The 15487-nt window shown below is 45.0% G+C and overlaps 1 long non-coding RNA gene across 3 annotated transcripts in view; it reads left to right on the top strand.

The window, feature by feature from the left end:
- Nucleotides 1-15487, top strand: part of LOC148515047 (uncharacterized) — a 68938-nt gene that overhangs the window by 9677 nt on the left and 43774 nt on the right. For 2 of the 3 annotated variants that reach the window (XR_015879442.1, XR_015879444.1), the window contains exon 2: nucleotides 11427-11609. The exons of the other annotated variant lie outside the window; for it this stretch is intronic. This is a non-coding gene — a long non-coding RNA (uncharacterized LOC148515047). The remainder of the gene's footprint in view (nucleotides 1-11426; nucleotides 11610-15487) is intronic. 3 annotated transcript variants of the gene reach the window in all.

Genomic DNA, 15487 nt, shown 5'->3' with positions numbered 1-15487 from the left:
AGCCATCATGCTGATGTCCCAATGACCCTGGGGTTTAGGCCCTTTGTATATTTCAGCTCCAGGACCATGTAGACCTTAATCTGGCACTGGGCGGAGGGAAGTTTTATGACGAGAACTGAATTGCAACGTTCTATACTACTGACGGAATTCATTTGACAATCCTGCTGAGCTCTTGGTTCTTCCCTTTCTCTCTGTTCCCACTAACCAACCTCATGACTATCACAGCACCCACCTTGCTCCAATACCGCCTTGAATTGTCATCATTATACAAGGTCATGAACTTCACCTAGACGCTCAGTGCATACCAAAGACTTGACTAGCTTCCCATGTCTCTGCTGATCTAACATCCCTAGGACTATCATGCCAATTGCACGGATGCCTATGACCGCTCCATAGTCCCATGGAACCTAAATGTACACATTCACCAGACCTCCTCTGTCCGACGACCCCAGAGACTGACCATCTGGAGACATCTGTAGGCAGAATACATTTATTACTTTAAAGAATATGAAAAAAAAAATCTTTTAAGTATCACATAAATTTGTTGAAAAAGCTTTTTCATCGCAGACCTGTGTAATCATAGTTGAATCTGGGAAGATGTGTAAGGTTGTTTTGACAAAAAGGGGAGATTAAAATGTTTTGCCATAACTCATCTTTAGAGAAATGGAGTAGTCTCTATGCTTGTGCACTATGAGAGTGTGGTTCAGTCAAGTATTGCAGAGTAAAAAGATTACAGATCACATCGTAGTATATTCAGTTGGGGGGTTTCTGATGGTACTAAACATTACGCACGATTGGCACATCTTTTTCTAGCATTTTTAATATAACCAGTGGCAGATTCTACCTAGAGACTGTCCCAGTAAAATCCACCACCCACCTGACAGCCTAGCAGTGCCTCTGCTTTCCCATTGGAAGTGCTCCCTGATACTGTTCCGGGGGGAGATGTTTTCTCCATTTGGGACTGCCAGATAGAGCACTACCAACGGGAAGCCAGGTAATATAGTTTTAAGAGAGTTCAGAAGTGACAATGGCACTGCATGATTGGATTGTTTTCATTGTCTGCCTGAGTCTGGATATGGCGCTCTGAAGCAAGGAGGTATACTCATCAAGTAAATAACTGAGAGCCCTGATGGTCACTTTGGGTCAGAGGAATCATCACAAAGAGTATCTGCTAAGGGGGGCCTCTTCAGCCATAGAGCCCAAAAGAAATAGAGGCAGTTAACCTGTAGAGGTAAAGCTGGGTACACACTGAGACAATGTCGGCACGATATGTAGTTTCCGGCCAAATCGGAACGCATTGCTCAGTGTGTACAGACAATATGCACGTTCCCGCGGCCACTTGTGACATTGGCCGTGTTGTACATCCAACCGGACGATAACGCAAGCGGCTCCGTTGAAGGTAATGAAGGGACAAAATGAGGTATTGTTCCGTCGTTCATTACCTCGTTCTGATGTGTATCCATGATCCAATATGTCGGAGATGGGCTTGGTACCAGTCAGATGTTGGGTGGTATGGCTCCATTGCACAGCTATAGATAAGGCTGAGGACATTGGCTCTCATCCCTGATATAGAGCCTCATGCGTAGAGTCTGATGCAGGCAGATGTGGAGCCAGAAAGACCTTTCAAGCTTCCAAAGAACTGCGGCTAGGCTGGCTTTACATTCACTGCCATGGTAAAGTTGTGGCCATCTGCTCCACCAAGCATCCCCAAAGCAGAGGAGGATCCAGTAAGTTAGGGTTAAGGGTCATGTGGAGTGCAGGTTGGAACAAGTAGAATAGGTAGAAGGTCTGGTTGCCCATGATGCTTGTAGTCCCTGACCAATAGAGTCCGCCTCTTAAAGGAAGAGTTAGGTCTGGTGCTGCACACATGTAGAGCTTTAGAAGACTCTAAAGGGTACTTTGGGGGCGCTGTTTGAAGCTCTAAGTATATGCGGCCATCACGCATTCTTTTTTTCTACACCATCTCTTTTGAAAATCTCATCCAGTCCTTTGGCCTTCAATGCCATCTATGCACTTATAACACTTAAATCTACATCTCTATTCCTGACCTCTATTGTGCCTCCACGTGCCTGACTGCTATCTCCTCCTGGATATCCCAGAGCTTCCATGAAATGTAGCATGGCTAAGATTGAAGTTATTTGTTTTTTTTTCACACTTCCACGCTCCAGCCACCCCTCACGCTCTTCTATCCCCCGTATGCTCTCTTGTGTCATACTAAAGTCCGTTTTCTTCACCCCCCACATTTAGGTCATCTCTTCATCTTGCTGCTAAACATTACGCAGTTTTATCAAAAAAAAATCTAGCATTTTTAATTGTTATAACTAGTGGAAGATTCTACCTAGGGACTGCCCCAGTAAAATCCACCACCCCAGTGACAGCCTAGCAGTGGTTGTGGCTTTCCATTGGAAGTGCTCCCTGTTTATTAACATGATGGACAGACTGTCCCAGGGGGTGAGGTTTTCTTCCCTTGGGACTGGCAGATAGAGCACTACCAAAGGAAGCCACTCCCCTGCTATAATGGCAGCCCTACCTGGCTTCTAGGGGCTGTAGCCAATGCAATCCCTAGAAGCCTGCTTGCTGATTTGTGCGCATGTGCAGGATCATGATGCCACACATTCACACATTTCAGACATTTCAATCCCCTGACCTGAATCCGATTGAGCATGCATTTCACTTGATGAAGACAAAACTGAAGGGAAAATGCCCCAAAAACAAGCAGGAACTGAAGACATTTGCAGTAGAGGCCTGGCAGAGCATCACCAGGGATGAAACCCAGTGTCTGGTGATGTCTATGCGTTCCAGACTTCAGGCTGTAATTATCTGCAAAGGATTTGCAACAAAGTATTAAATAGTGAAAGTTAGATTTAGGATTGTTTAGTTTGTCCCATTACTTTTGGCCCCTTAAAAAGTGTGAGGCACATATAGAAACCGTTGTAATTCCTACACCGTTCACCCGATTTGGATGTAATTACCCTCAAATTAAACCTGAAAGTCTGCAGTTAAAGCACATCATGTTTATTTCATTTCAAAGCCATTGTGGTGGTGAATAGAGGCCAAAATCTGAAAATTCTGTCAATGTCCCAATATTTATGGACCTGACTGTAACTGCCCTAGTTTAATAGCTGAATGAAAATGTCGCTCTGCTGCAGTGAAAAGAAAAATACAGCCTTTTTTTAATGCCAGAAACAATTCTACCAGTGCTCATTTTATGCCTGCCACCCTCCCCCCCCCCCCCCCCATTTAAAGTAGCCTCATCCCCAACCTCCCTTTATGTTTAAGTGCTACTAAGATCTGTTCTATGTTTACATTATTACTCCTGGTAAACATATCCAAATATAGGCCCATGCCCATTATATCACTTTTATGTAGGTGATGCCAATATTTACTTCTCTGCCCCTGAACTCTCCCTGTGTTAGCCAATATCTGAAACTATAGATCTAAAATGAGTTTAAAGATATACAAAATTACTTACATACTCCCTGTGCTGGTGTGTGGCATGTGGAGTGAGATGTTATGCATGTTTCAGGTGGGGTTTTTACACCCGGCATGGTGGGGTGTAATGCTGGGTATTTACTACACGACAGAAGCGATCAACGATATGTCGCTGCAACCATTGTGTGTACACTAGTGGAATTAATTCTGGACACTTTTAGGAAATTTTTTAAATTTTGGGTTTAGTCATTATTTTTACATTATAATCACTTCTAAATTATATTCCAATCGAAGTATATGTGAGTATAATCATTACTATTTATTTTTAAGTTGTCCTTTGTCAAATTTCCAGTGAAAAATTCAGTAAAACCACCGTTTTACAGGTATGCTATTATTATGGAAAAAAAATATGCAATTTCAGCAATACACAAAATTAATATTTCGTTGGATATCCTCTGTTTTTTAAGAACAGCTTTGATTCATCTAGGCATCGAGTGAACCAGACGCCTCAGATCTTCAGGTGAAATCATGTGGTACCAGGCCTGGATTATGGCTTCAATCAGCTCTCTCTTGTTTTTTCGTGATACCATCACTTTAAGCTTTCACCAAAGATTTTCTATCGGATTTAAATCCAGACTATTTCCTGGCTAAGGTAAGAGTGATTTGGTGATCACCGAAGCACTTCATGGAACTGTTGGCTTCCGTGGGTCACCTTCGAACAAATCCTCGGTTGTGGGCTACAGTTTCTCCTTCAGCACTGCTTCTTCATACTTTTTGGCATTGATATTGCCATCAACGACAGCCAAACATCCCACACCATGGCTGTCCATGCTGCCCCACACCATCACACTCACTGGGTGCTTCATAGTTGCCGTGATGCACTTGTGCAAAAGATCTTCCCCAGGCTGATGCCGAACAAATTTCGCTCCATCACTCCTGAAGATGCTGATTTTGGTCTCGCAGCTCCAAATAATCTTGTCCCTGTCGTCTTCTGTCCACTCCTTGTGTGCCAGATCCCAATCTATACGTTTCTGCCTCTGTTTCTGGTTTAGATACAGATTCTTTCTCGGGGTCCTAGCTGGCAAAGCATTGTTACAAAGTTTTTTTTCGTATGGTTTGGTCACAAACTTGGACACCAGATGTTTTCATTATGTTGTTGATGGCTTTTGCAGACCTTCGAAGGTCCTGCAGGGCTAGGTGACAGATTCTGCGCTCATCTTGTTTCATAAGCATGGGCTTTCTCCCAGTTCTTGCGGCTGATATCGTCGATCCACTGGTCACAACCCTCATGCAGAGTTTCCTTGAGCTATGGAGCACTGGGCCGATAGTTTGGAGGCATCTTTGGATTCCGACTGTTCGGCTGAACAGTCCGAGTTGATAGGCAATCTCCGGGATTCGTCCACTTACATCAATGAAGCGGCCTTGGATATTAGTACCCTCACTTCTTGCATTTCCTCGGCAGCTGTGGCTGCTCGTCGTACCTTATGGTTGCGATCCTGGAAGGCGGACGCTGATTCCAAAAAGGGATTGGAAGCTTTGCCATTTAATGGAGAAGTCCTCTTTGGTCCGGATCTGGACAAAATTGTGGCCACGCGGGCGGCAGCCAAGTCTGCATGTCTCCCGTCTGCTGCGGTCCCTTCCAGTTCGGGTACGTCGTCCTTTCGGCCTTATAGGGCCCAGGGTAGGTCTAAAGCACAGTCCTTTCCCCGACAGGCTGGCCCCAAGAAATCGGCCAAGCCCATGAAACAGGCCTGGAGTACCAGACGTCCGGCCCCTAAGTCTGATGACAAGCCTGCGGCCTGACGGTCCGGTCCTCCCTTTGGGGGATCCCAAAGTGGAAGGCCGCCTGCTGCAGTTCGCCCAGTATTGGTTGGCAACTACGACAGACACTTGGGTTCACGAGGTGGTTTCTCACGGGTACGCCCTCTCCTTTCGGCACAGGCCCCCATCCCGATGCTTCACCACGGGTCTTCCCTTAGACCAGACCAAAGCCATGGAACGGCGGAAGGTTTTGCACACTATGCTCCAGGCTGGAGTTATAGTGCCTGTTCCATTCTCCCAGAGGGGCCAGGGTTTCTATTCCAATCTATTTTTGGTGCAGAAACCCAATGGATCGTACCATCCGTTTCTCAACCTCAAGGCCTTCAACAAGTCCTTGCGGGTGCCACGGTTTCGGATGGAGACCCTACGGTCCATTATTCTGGCGCTGGAACCTGGGGATTACATGGTGTCGTTGGACATACAGGACGCTTACCTGCATGTTCCTATTCTTTTGCATCACCAACAGTTCCTCAGGTTTGCAATCCGCAACGATCACTTTCAGTTCCGGGCATTACCTTTTGGCCTGGCGACAGCACCACGTGTATTCACCAAGGTTATGGCGGTCATGGCGGTGTCCCTGCGACTGCAGGGAGTCCACTTGTTGCCGTACCTAGACGAGCTTTTGCTGGTAGCAGGTTCTCCAGAGCTCCTTCTACGCCACTTGGATCTGACGATTGCAGTACTGCAACGCCACGGCTGGTTGATAAACTGGCAAAAGTCCACCCTGATCCCGTCTCAGTGGATTCTGCACCTCGGAGCCTTATTGGACACCAGTCAGCAGAGGATCTTTGTGACGGGGGAAAAGATCTCTGCCTTGCAGTTGAGGGTGCGCAGTTGTCTGCAGAGTCGCCGTGTGTCTTTACACTCGGCGATGAGGTTACTGGGCTCCATGGTGTCAGTATTCGACATGGTGGAATATGCCCAGTTTCACTCCAGACCTCTGCAGCAATTGATCCTGTCCAAATGGAATGGACTGCCTCAGAGTCTATAGTCACAGACGATGCTGCTGCGGAGGTTCACCTGTCCCTTGCCTGGTGGTTGCAGATGACCCATCTCAACAAGGGTCGTCCGTTTTGGGTAGAGAACTGGGTCCTATTGACAACGGACGCCAGCCTTCGGGGCTGGGGAGCGGTCACGGGTCCACACTTGTTCCAGGGCAGATGGACTCAGGCGGAAACGGAGCTTCCAATAAACATCTTGGAACTCCACGCTGTTTCCAATGCTCTCCAGTAGGCACAGCAGGTTCTCCAAGGTCACCCTGTGCAGGTCCAGTCGGACAACGCCACCACCATGGCCTACATAAATCGTCAAGGAGGAACCCAAAGTCGGGCGGCACTCGTAGAGGTGTCCCGCATTCTGGTCTGGGCGGAGCGCAATCTCCCGGCCATATCAGCAGTATTCATCCCGGGAGTTCTCAACTGGGAGGCGGACTTTCTCAGTCGCCAGGACGTTCATCCGGGGGAGTGGTCTCTGCACCAGGACGTCTTTCAACTTCTGGTGGACAGGTGGGGTCTTCCAGAGATCGACCTCATGGCGTCTTGGCACAACAACAAGTTGCCGGTGTACGGGTCTCGCACAAGAGACGAAAAGGCGTCTCTGGTGGATGCTCTGTCCGTCCAGTAGACGTTCCGGTTTGCTTATCTATTTCCTCCTTTTTCCATTTTTCCTCGGGTAATCCGGAAATTCAAACAGGAAGGAGGAACGCTCCTGTTGATAGCTCCCGCGTGGCCCAGGAGGCACTGGTTCTCAGACCTTCAGGGTCTGTCCGTGGACATTCCTCTGCGGTTGCCGCTGCGACCGGACCTACTGTCACAGGGTCCTTGTCTTCACCCGGACCTGACTCGGCTGTCTTTGACGGCGTGGCTGTTGAGACGGCCATGTTAAGGTCCAGGGGGTTTTCCAGCTCTGTAGTACGAACTATGCTAAGAGCTCGGAAGCCTTCTGCAAGAATATACCATCGTGTGTGGCATACTTTCTTCCAGTGGTGTCGGCCGAGAGGTTATGCACCTCGGGAGTTCCGTCTGTCTAGAGTGTTGGCTTTCCTACAGGCGGGACTAGACCATGGGCTTCGCCTTGCTTCTCTGAAGGTGCAGGTGTCTGCCCTGTCCGTTTGGTTTCATCGTAGGATTTCTACAATCCCTGATGTGCGCACCTTTATGCAAGGTGTTCTTCGAATTCAGCCGCCATTTGTTCCACTGGTGGCGCCTTGGGATTTAGCTGTGGTCCTGAGGGCTCTCCAGGGTCCGCCGTTTGAACCACTGGGCTCAGTGGACCTTAAACGGCTGACAGCTAAAACAATTTTCCTTCTGGCCATTGCTTCGGCCAGACGTGTTTGTGACTTAGGGGCTCTATCCTGTAGACCCCTTTTCTGATTTTTCATGGGAACAGGGCAGTGCTGCGCACTCGTCCTGATTTTCTTCCCAAAGTTGTTTCACGTTTCCATATCAACGAGGAAATCGTTGTGACGGCTTTTAACTCACCCGACCTGTCAGTGGATTGGGACACTTTGGACGTTGTGCGGGCCTTAAGAATTTATGTTGACCGCACTTCCTCGTTTCGGAAGTCGGACACCTTGTTTGTCCTCTATGGCTTCCGTAAAAAGGGTTGGCCTGCTTAAAAGCAAACTTTGGCAGGTTGGATTCGGATGGCAATTTCAGAACCTTATCTTCATGAGGGCCTTCCGGTTCCATCCTCTGTGAGGGCTCATTCCACTAGGTCTGTGGGTCCTTCGTGGGCAGCTCGACGTGGTGCCTCTGCAGTCCAGATCTGCAAGGCTGCCACGTGGTCCTCTGTCCATAGCTTTGTGAGTAGCTTTTTTATTACGCGTTTGACACCTTTGCCTCTCAGGATGCTTCCTTCGGGCGGCGGATTCTCTTTTCGGCACAGGAGCGTCCCCACCCTTGAAGGATACTGCTTTGGGACATCCCCAAGGTATCCTGTGGATACCCTATGGACCCTGATGTAGAAAATATGAGATATGGTAAGAACTTACCTTTGTTATCTCTATTTCGACGTAGTCCATAGGGTTCCACAGGACTCCCGCCCTGTCGCACCTGTGCTGCAGATGGGCTTTACTCTGGTCACCGGTTTTTCCGTCTCCCTCTGGTGAGAACGTGATTCTTGTGTGTGTCCAGATCTTTTTTCTCTCTCTTCCTTCTCCTCCTCCGGCCTATGGCTTGGTACGTAACTGAGATGCCTTGGCTCGGGGGTGGGGTATAGGAGGGGGACCCTAGTGCATCCTGGGAGGCTGAAAACTTAACTCTATGATGCCCGATGCCTGACGTCATCACCTATACCCCAAGGTATCCTGTGGAACCCTATGGACTTCGTAGAAATAGAGATAACAAAGGTAAGTTCTTACCATATCTCATATTTTTTTATGGATATCCATAAAATATAAGCACTTTTATTTAGATTAAAAAAAAAAAAACATAAATGGTAAATTCGATCAAAAAAGCAAAATATTAAAATGTCCAGGAAAAATAAAGAGTGAATTAAAAAGTTTAATTCACTGCAAAAAAACACTCACTGGTAATATGATTTTTATGCAAAAGCCACTCACAAAAGTAGGAGGAACGTAAATCTATCAATTAATGTAACCAGTGGTATAATTTGATATCAGGCAGAATCATTGTAGCTCCATACATACGCATCATTAACTTTCATTATAATGCAATGTAATGAAAGTGAATCAGTGTATGTAAATAAACAGTAGTGAACTGCATAATATACTGTTTATTGCTAAACCGGCTGGGGCTGTCCCACCATGACAGGGACCTAATGTTTTGGATTTCCCTGTTGTATGGCTCTATTCATTATGTTAATTATAATTCACCCCTATACCCCTATAATCAGCTGTCTCCCCGATTCTTGTAGAGCGCATGCGTGACCTAGAGTTCACGCCGGCGCACAAAAGCCCCGGCGGAAGGAGCCGGACAGGGGCGGAAAGATCCGAATTCCTGTCCCCATACTAGAGTATGGAGATAGCGGGCCATTTCGGGAGAGAAAGGTAAGCAGGCGATATCTGTGATTATATAATATAAACACTCATCATCATCAAGTATACTGCCAGTTTGCGATGAGCGTCAATATTGGAGACTGACTTAGTGAATTGATGGGTAAATGTTATCACTCCAGCTCCATGACAGCTGAGTAATACTTAGCAACTCAAGGAAAGTAAAAAAAATACATGATCAACAGTATTTTTAATCATAAGGGTGATAAAAACTGGTACTTACTGCTGTGATATGAAGAAGTTTAATAATAGGTCCCTTATGTCTCAGCATGCCACATCCTACAAATCACAGCCACTAGGAGAAAGTCCTCATGCGATTAGTGTACTCCTCTTTCTCCAGCATTGGAAGTGAGCTGTGGATGACCTACCCATCTCAAATGGGTGTGTCTAGACCCATTAGAATTATTCCCATCTTTTAACACTTACGGATTTAACTTTCAGGGTCACAATTACTACTTAAATGGATGGAGCAGCTCACTGACGAAATTCTCAGGTATTGCTGTAACAAGTCCGGTTGCCGTAGTAGTATTATTGGTGCAAAGTGCCAGAATCCAAGCTTAATAATTCCCTGACAAGTGCTCTGGGAGTGGGGAAGCAATAGGTCAGTTGTAGTTCCTAATGTAGGGCACAGTTTGTGTACTGTTTTTTTTGTTTTTTTTCTGGGGTACAGACTGGTTTGTGCTTTTCTTATTCTTTGGTACAGGCTGCTGGATACTCTTCTTATTTTGGGGGCACTAGGCAGTGGATACTGTTCTTATTCTGAGGGGTACAGGCTAGTGGATACTGTACTTATTTTGGGGGCACTTGGTGGTGGGTTCTGTTTTTTTTTTTTCCTGAGGAGCACAGGCTGGTGTGTACTGTTCTTATTCTGGGGGCACAGGGTGGTGTGTACTGTTCTTATTCTGGGGGCACAGGGTGGTGTGTACTGTTCTTATTCTATTGGGGCAAAGGTTGTGTGTTGTTTTTATTCTGGGGGTCAGGTTTTTGTGTACTATTATTATTCTGGGGGACAGGTTTGTGTGTACTATTCTTATCCTGGGGTACAGGCTGGTGTGTACTCTTGTTCTGGGGGCAAAGACTGGTGTGTAATGTTCGTATTCTATGGGACACAGGTTTTTATTCTGAGAGCCCAAGCTTGTGTGTACTGTTCTTATTCAAAGGCTGGTATGTACTGTTCTTATTCTGGCCGCACGGGCTGGTGTGTACTGTTCTTATTCTGGGCGCACGGGCTGATGTGTACTGTTCTTATTTTGGACGCAAGGGATGGTGTGTACTGTTCTTATTCAGGGCGCACGGGATGGTGTGTACTGTTCTTATTCTGGGCACACAGGCTGGTGTGCACTGTTCTTATTCTGGGCACACGGGCTGGTGTGTACTGTTCTTATTCTGGGCACACGGGCTGGTGTGTACTGTTTTTATTTTGGGCGCACGGACTGGTGTGTACTGTTCTCATTCTGGGTGCACGGGCTGGTGTGTACTGTTCTTATTCAGGGCACACGGGCTGGTGTGTACTGTTCTTAGTCTGTGTGCACAGGCTGGTTTGTACTGTTCTTATTCAGGGCGTACGGGCTGGTGTGTACTGTTCTTATTCTGGGCGCACGGGCTGGTGTGTACTGTTCTTATTCTGGGCACACGGTCTGGTGTGTACTGTTCTAATTCTGGGCGTATGGCCTGTGTGCTCTGTTCTTATTCTGGGCGTACAGGCTGGCTGATACTATTTTTATTCTGGGGGAACATGCTTTGGGTACTGTTCTTAGAGCACAGACCTGCCTGTGCCCCCAGACTTTTTCTGAAAGCACAGACCGATGTGTGCTTTCTTTTTTCTATGGACACAGGCTGGTATTTGCTTTGTTTTTTTTTGGGGTATGGGCTGGTTTCATTATTTTTGCTGTACCACAGGTAGGTACAATGCATCTTTTGTCACAGTCTAGTGTGCAATGCATTTTCTGGGGGCAGAGGCAAATGTAATGATGTGGAGGCATAGACTGGCATGTAGTACGTTTTTGGGACTGTAATACATAATATTTACATTTACACCATACAGGGAATGCCAAGTACTTCTTTGCAATAAAAGGTTTAGTATATCCCTAACCTGTACATGATGTATTCTAGGTATTTATAGGTTATTTACTAAAATAACTCTCCCTATCTGCTAAAGCTCCACATCCAGCAACAGATATCAATGGATCTCTCTGGCAAGGTGCAGCCCTGTTTAAGAAGACTTGTAGCAGTAAATGTACATCCCTATATCGGGTTGGGCATGATATCCCGGCGGCTGAATAGCCGTCGGTTCAAATACTGACGCCGGAAGCTTGGCTGCTGAAGATCCCGACTACGGCTGGTAAGTACTCTGGTTGTTTCATATTCCATGGTTAAATAGTTATATTGATTTAGTTTCCTGGAAAACAAAGCAGAAAGATGATGGCTTTGTTTAAAACAGGGAGTCCCCTCTGAGGCAGCCAGGTTTCAGGCACATTTTCCCCAGCTGCCATCGTAACAGCTAAATGTATGACTGGAGTACACTGCCAAACACTGTTTAACCTATCATAAATTTAACAGATGTTTCTAATAAGAAGAAAAGAAATAGAGTAACTCACAGAAGAAGAAAAACATTTTATGACAATCTGTGCATCATAGGACTTTTAATTATACTCCCTTAATCTGTGTCTGATGTCCATTGGTCAATATGTATTACCATTGTACCATGTACTGTACACATTATTTAATTTTATTATCAAGTTTCATAATTTAATCGTAGCTTTTTTCTGCCTGTAGGGTGATATACTGTAGGTTTATTCTCTTACTTGTAGCCCAGGTCTAACTCACTCCTCGTCTTCCTAGGAAACAGTGGGTGTATATGCGGACAAGTGCCTGTCACATGCAGATTATATAATAAAATAGTTGGGTATGGTACAGACACAGGCACACCAACACACAACAATCACAGGTAACAGTTAATTACACTTAGGAACACCCCAGAGGTGGTACCCTTATAAACACATTACTCAGGGGTGTTTCTCAGGGTGTAACTAAGTATTTGAAGGCCCCATAGCAAAAGTTTGTAAGGAGCCCCTATGTGCCACCCAAAGGTACAAAATGTATATAACATATGTAACTTGGAAAAGGAAGATGGGCCCCCCTAAACTCTGGGCCCCATAGCACCTGTGGTAGTTATGGATTGGGTATTGGATGCCACGCTCGGGATCCTGGCGATCAAAATCCTGACACCTTCATCCCAATAGGGTTAGGATACTGACACCTGTCGGTAGGTATCCTGACCCTTCGTCTAACCCTCCCTCTCTGGTGCCTAAACCTAACCTCCTCCCTAGTGCCTATACCTAACCCTCCCCCTAGTGCCTAACCCTCTCCCTAGTGCCTAACCCCTGACTCTAAATCTCCCCCTATCCTTGCTACTTACCTTCGGGATGCCGGCACCGGGATTCTAAGTGCCAGCATCGCCTTTGCCGGAATATTGACCCCATCCCGTAGTTACGCCTATGACACATCCTTACAAGGGATTGTTATACTGTCTTCAGTTAGATGAATAGACATAGGTTATGTCCTGGAAGGTCATTAATCTAATTTCCCACTCCATACACACCCACTCACATGATTCATAACGCGGTTGTATGACACAGCTCGGTTCATACTATCACTGATATGTGCAACACTAAAACATTAACAGCAGTAAAATGGTACACTTAACACATAAAACCCTTCCCAAGATTAATGTCATCATCCAATGAATAAAAATCACATTTGACTTCAATAACAATTTAGAATTCCCTTAACAATTTTACAGGCTGCATATCAAGTTTTTGTCTCCACTTCACAATGAAGTCCAGCAATAATTACTTAAAAAAATTATCTAAAGCCCAGCAAGGCTCCTGATAGCCAGATTCAGAGTTATCTCTGCAACAGTTATTTAATACCCAGTCCAACTAACTAATTGTAATCAAAAACAAGAAACCAAACTGTCCTTGTCTCACCATTCTGCCAGGTCTAAGATCCAGATAGTGCTTTAATCAGTCCTCTTCAATAGCGAAACATACAAAGTACATTTAGATATGCACTGATTATGGCCAAAATGCACATGGTTTAATCATCTACTTTGCTGCTGAGTCTATTTTAGCAACTTTTGGGCTTGTTACATTCCAACATCAATATAATTATTTATGCAGTACGTACACAAATTATACTTTGTTATTTTCAGAAGACTTTGTATTTCCAGAAAATACCATTAACTTGTTTTTTTTCCCTCACATAACTAACTAATAAGGGGGCACTTTGTTTGAAAGAGGAGATTCCCCTCTTTCAAATGAGGGTGTCCCCAGACTGTGTTCAATTCTGGGCGAGATTAAATAGAATTTCAGCAGTGCTGGTTGATATTGTCTGGTGATGGGCTGGAATGTGGTCTAATGCTTGCGTCTCCTGTGTGATTATATCATAGCCAAGCCGCATTTCTCAGCCCATCAGAAATATTGAGGAGCAGCAGCCAATAGCTTCACAGGTAAAAATAGCTGTCACATCCTACTGCTACTCTATGTCAAAGGCTGGCACTTTATGTAGGGGCATTAAGAACACTGGCAGAGTGACATGTCACTCAGTATTTTTGCCACCCCCAAATGATTGGTGCATTAGACAACTGCTTGGGTTCACCTTTTGAAACAGCTGGCACCAAAATATGGAGATTTTCTTATATGTCACACAGGTCTAGCTCAGTCTTCATCCCAGGAAAAAATGTGATTTGGGGCACTGATGTGTGGAATATTATGTATTGGAGTCACTGATGTGTGGCATAATTATGTATTGGGATATGTATTGGGACACTGATGTGTGGCATAATAATGTATTCATGGCACTGATGTGTAGCATATTACTATCCACAGTGCACCCACAAATGTTGTTTTCAAAGCTTGGTAAAAAGCATGCGGTGAAGTTTTATGTAGATGGGTGGGAAGAGTGTTTTGGGAGGAGCAGGGGTGGTAGGGGAAATTTTTGTCTAGAGCACCCAGAAACCTTGTACTGACCAATACCAATAAGAGACCAATAAGCGGTTTATGGTTACATGTTGGTGTGGAAAATTGGGAAAATCTTTGTTTAAGGACAGTGTTTTCTTCTATTTCCATCTGGATACCACCATCTATTGGGACACTATTCATTACCTTTTGCACAAAAAGGTGGTAACATTGTTAAATTGTACGTAACTATACATATATTCCTTTTTTTAACATGTACATTCAACATATGGAAAAAAAAGGATTCATCTAAGGCCCAAAGTGGTTTCTTTTTATATTTTATTACTTCCAGCGCCCTGTGGACTCTCTTTACTATCAATTTATCTAGTCTGTATTAGTGCCAAAAACACATTTGAATACGAATCTGTTCAGCTAATTTGTGATAGTATGGTAGCTATATCCTCATTTTTATTTGTATAGGCTGCAAATACATAGCTGCACCAAGGATATTGCTGCCACTGTCTATATATACACAGGGGAGGAGGGACAGAAATAAGATTAGAGAGGAAGGAGGTGGTTGGGAGGATGAAGATGGGGGGAAAAAAACCTGCAATGCCAGGCACAATAGATCGCGACCTTGTGACTTACGGGTCCAAAATACTAGTAGTCACATATTTCCCAACTGTGACTTGTGTTCAGAGCAGAGTGGGCAGTGCCTTTGGGGTCTCAATAACCATGCCCCTCTTTTCTTCCAAATTATTATTATTTTTGTAACAATCTGCTTTTATTAAAGTTTTTAAAACAAAGGAGGTAGTGGGAAAGGCATGAAATTCCAACATGCGATACATTAGCATAATGTTATGTGCCGACTAAATATCTAACACACATAAAGACATTTAAAAGTGAACCATAACATAAACAGTTATGACATTACCAGAAGAGAATACACAAATAGATATGGGAGCCTCGGAGGGTTCATGTCACATGCCGACCATCCACAGGAAGAGAGACAGATAAGTATTTATATACTAAACGCCATAGAGAGATGATGCGTCAGCCAGGGTGACCATATGGACAAGAATTGAGCAGTCTTATTCTCATTGATACTTGAAATGTGTGTCATCTGATAGACAAACCAAATGAATTATTTTATTGGGTACACAGAAGGAATGGTTACTGTCTAATGAACATATCTGACACTTTATTGCATTTAGGATATGCCAAATGAGCTTATAAGGGGGCCTCTATATATGTGAGAGAG

The sequence above is a fragment of the Taudactylus pleione genome, unplaced genomic scaffold, assembly GCF_031769625.1.
Source record: "Taudactylus pleione unplaced genomic scaffold, aTauple2 ptg000256l, whole genome shotgun sequence".
In the NCBI taxonomy this organism is placed as follows: domain Eukaryota; kingdom Metazoa; phylum Chordata; class Amphibia; order Anura; family Myobatrachidae; genus Taudactylus; species Taudactylus pleione.
The sequence above is the reverse complement of the archived record's forward strand: the minus strand, read 5'-3'. Positions and strand labels throughout refer to the sequence as shown.